The sequence below is a fragment of the Ochotona princeps genome, chromosome 22 (assembly GCF_030435755.1).
Source record: "Ochotona princeps isolate mOchPri1 chromosome 22, mOchPri1.hap1, whole genome shotgun sequence".
NCBI lineage: Eukaryota > Metazoa > Chordata > Mammalia > Lagomorpha > Ochotonidae > Ochotona > Ochotona princeps.
The window spans coordinates 25,336,515-25,344,957 of NC_080853.1; positions in this window are offsets into that span (position 1 = coordinate 25,336,515).

The following is an 8,443-nucleotide window of genomic DNA, read 5'->3' on the forward strand; positions in this document are numbered from 1 at the left end:
AGTGGCTAAAGTCCTCACCTGACATGGGCCAGGATCCCATACGGGCACCAATTTGTGTCCTGGTTGCTCTGTTTCCCACCTAGCTCCCTTCTATGTGACCTGGGAAAGCAGTCGAGGACAACCCAAAGCCTTGGGACCCTGCACCTGTGTAGGAGACCTGGAAGAAGCTCCTGGCTCGTGGTTTTACATTGGCTCGGCTCTGGTCATTGCAGCTACTTTCTCTCTGTCTCTCCTTCTCTCTGTAAATCTGCCTTTCGAACAAAAATAAATAAAATCAGGCCCAGCGGTGTGGTCTACCAGCTAAAGTCCTCGCCTTGAACGCCCTGGGATCCCATATGGGCGCCGGTTCTAATCCCAGCAGCTCCACTTCCCATCCAGCTCCCTGCTTGTGGCCTGGGAAAGCAGTCGAGGACGGCCCAATGCCTTGGGACCCTGCACCCATGTGGAAAACCCGAAAGAGGTTCCTGGCTCCTGGCTTCGGATTGGTGCGTACCGGCTGTTGCGGTTCACTTGGGGAGTGAATCATCGGACGGTTCCTCTCTGTCTCTCCTCCTCTCTGTATATCTGACTTTGTAATAAAATAAATAAATCTTTAAAAAAAGAATAATAAAATCTTTAAAAACATCTGTGGGCCTAGTAGCATGATGTGGTAGATAAAGCCTCTACCTGCAGTGCCAGCATGCCAGCTGCTAGAAAGAGCAGACCAAGAGTGGAGGCCCTGAGACACACACTGGCGCTCCCATGTCCCCTGACCTCCCTCGCATCCCGTGAACCGCAGCTTCCAGACCAGCCCTGTACCAGGGGCCAAGTTCACTGGGGCTGTGGCTGCCAGTGATGCTGGGGCTAGGCTTGGGACTATTTTTGGGAGCCTCATCACACAGTAGTCACTCTCCTGTACCACCCTGGGCTCTGTCCTCCCCGGAGGCCCACTGGCTCTTGGGCCTGACAATGGGTGACCTTTCACACCCTCTCGGCTGGGTGGAAGAATCGTCTCCATCTCCCACGGCTCTCTCTCCCCGGCCTTGTCTTCCCTGGATGTTCCTTTTACTGTACCCTCCCCGGTGGACTGGGGAACATGGCGAACTCGGCGTTTTGACAGCAGGAAGACTAATAGACAATGTATTAATGGGGAAAACAAACAAGGAAACAACTGCACGGACTTCAATCTACATTTTTTTTTTTTTTAATATAGCCTTCTGTTCTGAACCTTGTCCTGTAGGCTCCATCTAGTTTGGCAGGTGGTTCCAATTCTGCTCATAAAGACTGAGCTTTTTGTCATACATTCAAGTCATTGATACCCCTCGTGACTGTGATCAGCTGTGGAGAGCAGAACCCCAAGGCCCAGCTGGTGCCACAGGAACCCCAGGCCTGCTGAGAATGACCCCAGATTCCTTTGAGCCTTTGGCGCTCAGGATCACAGCTCTGGGGCCTTCCTGGATTAGCTCCCACAACAAGCTAGGTGCCCAGAGCTGGAGGAGGTGGCAGGCTTGCCCCAGTTCTGCCAGAGGCCAACACGCATGAACCACTTCAAAGAGAGCTTGTTTGGTGAACGTGCCCGTGTGAGGGTGGGTAGGAGCTAGAGGGGTGCCGGGGTGGGGTACTGCTTCTCTCTGTGTGGGCCTTGAATTCCCCAAGGGCCTGTCTGCTCATTTCCCACCTGTCCCGCCACACTTAGAGACCCCAAATGCAAACCCACCCACCTCCTGCAGCCAAGGGCTATCAAAGTCCCTGTCGGCAAGGAAACCCAGGGCCAGAATGAAGGGCAAGGTAAACATGAAAGTTCAAGTGGGGCAGTCACATGGGGCACACTGGGGTACAGATGGTGAAGCTGCTGCTTAGACCACCTTAATCAGGGTCTGAGTTCAAGTCCCCGCCTACTCTGCTTTCAAAGCAGCTGCCTGCAAAGGCGCCTGGGAAGGGCACCTGGCTGGGCCCTCACCTCCTGCATGGAGTTTCTGACTCCTGTCTTCAGCCTGGCCCAGTCCTGGTTGTTGAGGCTATTTGAGGAGTGAGTCAGTGGGGGAGAAGAGCTCTCCCTGCTGCTCTGCCTTTCCAATAAATGAAATACACATAAATATGTTTAAAAAAATTTTTAAAGGATTGTGAGGGTCTTGGCTCCTGTGTCACCCACTGGCCTGGGCAGTTGGCACTAAAGCCACAGCATTGCCCAATGGATGCAGAGCAGACAGAATTCTGGGCAGTGGGTGCTGAGCTGATGCTGGAAGAGGCCAAATAGCAAAGGCCTGAGGCTGTGTGGCAGCGGGTCCCTGGGGTATGACAGGGACCTCAGACAAGCCACCCACCATGAGGTGTGTCTGGGTTCCAATACAGCTTTATTTGCAGGTCTAGGTGGCAGGCAGCTGTCATCTGTGACTCAGGAGGTGGTGGTTAATAAGAGGGCTCATCCCTGCCTTCTGTTACTGGGGTGCAAAGATACTGTCCCCTTGCCTTCATTTTACAACACTTACACTGCGCCATTATGTTCTAGATGTTTCTATGAGCTTTACAATATTGGTGCATGTAGTTCTCACAGTGACCCCAGAGGTCTAGTACAGAGGTCCCTGACTTAGGTTTGTTTGAATTAAATTTGAGCTTCATGATGACACAAGAGCCATGCACATTCCCCAGAAAAACACTGCATTCTGAAGCTTCATCTTTTCCCTGGGCTTATGGTGTATGGTCTGATCCTCCTCGGTGAGACCGGAGGGTGACAGCTCCCAGGCAGACCCAGCTGGTCTGCAGGGCCCGGTGCTGCTGAGCTGGGACGGTCAAGAGCTTCCATGCTAGCAATGGCCATATATTTTCAAGGTAAGTTCAAGTTATGATGAAAAGTTTAGGAGCATCTGCACTGCTCTTCTCCGTGGTTTGGGTACAGAGCCATTGAGACACTTGCGCAAGGCCACACAGCCTGAGTAGGATTTGAACATAAACAGCTTGCGCTCTTGCAACCTGAGCTGCAGAGACCAGCTGCCCATTTTTGAGTGAACCTCCACTCTGCACCCTGCACAGTCCTAGCAGTGGCTCACCCCCAGGAGCTCCAGCCCTGCTGGGAAGGATCAGTGCCAATTAATAAGGGCATGTATGGGGAAGCACAGGAGATAGCTGATGCAGTTACATAAAGGCCATATGCCCATCCACTCACCCTCTATCCACACAGAGCACTCCTGATTCCAGCTCCCTGCTCATACAGACCCCAGGAGGCAGCAGGGATGGTGCAGGTAGTTGGATCTCCACCAGTCACATGAGACTCCCGGATTGAGGGCTACCTCCTGGCTTTGGCTGGCTGCCCACTCAGGGCACTCTCTCTCCTTCCCTCTCTCTTTCGTCTTCATATAAAAGAGGGAAAAAAAATCCTTATTCTCAACAACATCCAGTCAACTCCCAGAAACTGAGGTGTGTGCCTGCCCCCATCATGGACACTGGAATAAGCCTAGCTGACACCCAAAGAACTGTCCTGTTGAGCCCCAACAAATTAAGGGCTGAATCATAAATATATAACAGGCTGCTGTTTTAAAAGCCATCAAGGTGTTTATGTGGTTTCACGCAAAATGATTGCATGGATGGATATGGTCTACTTCTCGTGCTCACCGAATTGTGCAGGGAATTCAATGAGGTGGTCTTCATGAAGGAACTTAGTCAATTCTCAGCATGCGGTGAAGCTTAACTCCGCATTCTAGGATGTGTCTCCTGTGGAGATCAAAACCATAAGCTCAGCCAAATTGACTGTTCTAGAAATCGATTCCTCCAGAACAGCCAACTAGCCGCTTTGTGGACCATATGTGGCCCCACCTATGCAAGGCTGGGCTCTGCCTAAAACATGCAGCAAACCTTTTTTAAAGTTATAGAATGAACTTGGCACTGGAGAAAGAGTTGAGAAGGGATATGTGAAGTTTGGTGGACATATGGTCATGGTCATTCACTCCCCAAAGCGAGGCCTCCCACAGACAGCCTCTTCATGTCCAAAGAGAGGCAGAGTGTGCCTAGCTCCTTGGGGGACATACCAGCTCGCAGACAACTGGGCCTGAAGTGGGAACAGATGGGCTCCGGGGACTACCCTCATGCCCACTGCTGAGCAGCTTAAGGTGCCACATCGCCTGCACAAAGTGTGGCGCTGCCCGTCTCTGACAGAAATTCCAACTCAGAAGTGGTACATAGATCTGGCACCGATATATGCAAGTCTTTTTTTTGCTGTTTTGTCACGGTAAAAACCTAGAAAAATGCCAGGATATCCACCAATAAGGGGTTGGTTGAAGCAACTGGGACACTCACACCTGTATGAGCTCTTATGCAACTCCGAAAATTTATTCAGGAGGTGGATGCGTGGTAGGTAAGGAGACCCCTGGGGTGCCACGTTTCCTATCAGAGTGCTTCGGTTCAAGTCCTGGCTCTGTTTCTGAGCCAACTTCCTGCTAATCCATGCCCTGAGAAGCAGCACGTGACGTCTGGAGCAGTCTGTCACAGTCATAGGGACACCTGGATTGCATTTTAAAATATTTCTTCTTTTATTGGAAAGGTAGATATAGAGAGGAAAAGATAAAAATCTTCCATCCACTGACTCCCCAAGTGGCCGCAGTGGTCTAAGCTGAGCAGTTCTGAAGCCCAGATCCAGGGTTTCGTATGCAGATGCAGGATCCCAAGGCTTTGGACCATTGTCAACTGCTTTCCCAGGCCACAAGCAAGGAGCTGGATGGGAAGTGGAGCAGCCAGGCCATGAACCTGCACCCATATGGGATCCCGGCGCATGCAAGACGAGGACTTTAGTCACTAGGCTACCTTGTGGCGCCTGCCCTGGGTTGAATTTCCCGCTGCTGGCTTTTGACTGGCCCAGAGCCAGCTGCTGTGGGCATCAGGGGATTAAAGCAGCAGATGTAGGATTCCTGCTCTTCTTGCAGTTTCTCCATCTTTTATGTTATCGAAATAAATACTTTTAAAAGCAAGTTAAACCTAAGCCTTGTGAAGTGGAGGGATGTCTATGATGTATACCTCAGAGAAAACTGCAGCGAGTGTGTGGTATAGTGATTAAGTTGTCACTTGGTATGCCCGCATCCCATACTGCAATACCAGATTCAAGTTCATACTGCTCTGCCTCTTATCCAACTTCCTGCTAACATGTGCTGTGAGAGATGGCAGGTCATGGTGGCTCAAGTACCTGGGCCCCTGTCACCTATGTGGGAGACCACGTTCTCCAAGCCTGGCTTCAACCCTGACCCAGGCCTGGCTAGTTGCAAGTGAACTGACAGATGGAGGATTCCTCTTTGTTTCTCTCTGTCTCTCAAATAACACAAAAGTAAATTTTAAAAGATTTATTTATTTTTATTGGAAAGACAGATTTATAGAGAAGGAGGCACAGAGAGAAAGATCTTCCATTTGGTGGTTCACACCCAAACGGCTGCAATGGCCAGACTGAGCCAATCTGAAACCAGGAGCCAGGAGCTTCTTCCCGGTCTCCCACAGGGTGCCACCTCACAGTGAAGCACAGAAGTCTCTTAACAAGAAATGCCCAGAAAAGATGGAGGCCTGGTTCCCTGGGGCCAGGAGTGGAGCCGGTGGGGATTGATCAGAAGGAGGGGCAGGAACCACTCTGACCCCGAGTCTACAGTAAGAGGGATGAGGACATAATGCAACTTGACAATTAAAACTGGTGAACCGTGCAGTGCGTGGGCTATATGACAATCACAGTACAAAGGGGAGGGAGGGTAATGTAAGGGATGGTCTCTTCTGTTCTAGAGGGAAACCATGGCCCAGCCTCAGGGAGACCCCTTTTACCTGATGTCGCCAGTGGCTTCCCCTTTCCTGTCCCTTTCCTCTCTGCAGACCCGAGAGGCCGTGGCCTGCCTGCAGCCCCTGTCCCCTGGTAGGGCCTAGATGATCTTCCCAGCCTGGACTGCTGTAGAACAACACAGCCAGCCTGTGACCAAGGGAGTGGTTAGCATAGGCAAATGCAAGGCGGGAAGTCCTGGCTGCTTTAAGCCCTCAGGGTAGAACCTTTCGCTAGACTGAAGCTGGGGCTGAGAGGTCAGTTCAGCTCAGGTGGCAGTCTCTGGCTGGTCCATGGTGCCCGGGGTCATCCCTTATTGGTTGGCAACAGGACTGGCCATTGGCTTCTCCACGGGAATTGAGATGAGAAGTGACCTCTGACCAGTCTGGGAACTATGTGCAGATGGCTGTTGTTTTGTTTTGCTTTGCTTAACCAGGGCCTGGGGTTCCTATTAAAACAAAAACAAAACCAGGAAGACAGGCCTCAGGTGCAGCTGTTATCTACATGGGGGATCAACAAACTCTAGGGTCTTCAGAGCTGGGACTGAATACAGTAAGTTAGTTTCTACTAATAGGTTAGTTTGCAATCGTCCAAGTAGGACAAAGAAACATCAACTGAGGGAGGGAAACTGAGACAGGGCCTGACAAAGCCACAGCAGACATCGTACAGGGCATGGTTTTAGAATCATGTATTTGCCACATTTGGGCATAGCATCTGGCAGACAGACCCTAGAGTGAGTCTTCTATAGAAGCCCTTTGGTGGTGGTCTACATTTGGTGGCTCACCCAATGACTCATGTTTCCTGGTATTTAACACCTATGAAGCCTGCATGTAGACTGACCTTGGCCATGTAACCAAGGTCTCTGTAGGATGTTGATGAGCATGTTATAAACAAAGGCATGGTAAGGATTTTGCCAGGCATGCCAGGATTTTGTCCTTCTAAAATGCTCCCTCTTAGAACCAGCAGTGAGGCAGTGTAAGCTGCCTAGCTCTTGGCTTCAGCCCAACCCAGCTGCAACTGTTGTGGCTATCTGGGAAGTGAACCAGTGGATCAAAGATTTGTCTCTCCTCTCTCTCTGTATACTCTCCCCTTCAAACAAAAATAAAATAAACCTTAAAAAAACAGAAAAATTACAGAGTTGCAGCTCTCAAACATCCAGCTGTAAACGTAGCATTACCTCCTTGGAAATAGGCACTGGGTAGATACAATACCTTATGCTCTGGCAACCAGGAGCTACTGCCCTTAGGGACAGTCAGGCTCCCCAGGGAGCTACCACTGGATAGCAAACCGCAGCTGGTTGCAACTCACCCACTTCTGAGGAAGGAGACCAGCCCCCACACCCCAATCCTAAAAGTTTAAACACAATTACAACTACCAATTCATTGCCACATGGTGTAACCTGTGAATGCTCTTGCATACCTGGGTCTTTGCTATCACTATTGAGACCCACTTCCAGAGCAATGGTTAAGACCGTTCAAGGGCTAGTCAAGGGTCCAGGACAGAGTTGGGTCTGTCAAAATTCACAGCCACCCCATGAATCGGCTGCGCCCTCACACCCAAGCAGGGCAAGCCGGCTTCCTCCTCCTGGAGACATGCGCAAGTTCCCCAGTCACCTGTCCTGGTTAGGACACCTGCCTGTCGAAGGACCACAAGGAGGCAACCTAACCATGCAGTAGGCAGGTTTACAGGCCAGCTGGCCTGTCCTAGCTCAGTGGAAAAGGTTGCATAGTCCCTCAGGTGGGCCCTGCCTGACACCACACACCCAAGCGCAGCAGCTGTGAGGCATTTCTGAGAAAATTCAGAAATCCTGAGTTTAGGTTATTACTAGGCAATCTCTAAAATGTGTCCATGTTGTTTCAGCAGTAATAGGGCACTGAGGTTATGTAAGAAAATATCCATGTTTGTTAGAGATGCATATCTTAGTAGGTAGTGGTGAAATTCTCTGGAATCTAGGATTTCCTTTAAAATACTTTAGCAAACAGAAAGGCAAGTGAGGCAAATTTCACAGAATCCCACTCATTGCTGACTGTCGGGGGGACGGATTTTGTGACGTTGTTCTCTGTGACTGGAATTTTTCATAATGAAAGTGAAGCAACTGCCCGAAACCACCCTTTGCAACCCTGATGCTTGCCGCTTGCGTGCTATTTTATGTTGGCTTTAATTCATTTTGTGAAAAACAAAGAACTCTTAAAAGGTAGACACTCCCAGGAGGAAGGAAATGTTGCTGCCTGGCTTCACGTGAGTGACAGAATGACATCAAGGCCAAGCTGCTTCCTGGAGACAGAACACCTACAGGTCACCTCAATGCGGGTACTCGATGCGGTCCCCGCACAAGGGAGTCAGGCTGGCTGCAAGCACAGCCCTCAGAAGAGAGGTTCTTAACTGGGGTGCCCAGATCCCTGATACAAAATGAGAACATGCTGCCTGCCTTGCTTCTCAAGATGTTCAGAATGTCTGCCCGTAACCTAAGATCTGGAAGCACAGAGTAGATGGATGCCACTGGCCATCAGAGGAAGGATTTTTATTTTAGCAATCTGATCGTTATTTTATTAAGAAAAGCTTATTTTATTAAGAAAAGCTCTCACTGGATTAAAAAAACAAAAAACAAAAAACAAACAAACAAAAAACTGGCTATCTCCCACCGCCACAGCCACCCACAACCTGGTCCTGCAGACAAGGCAGACT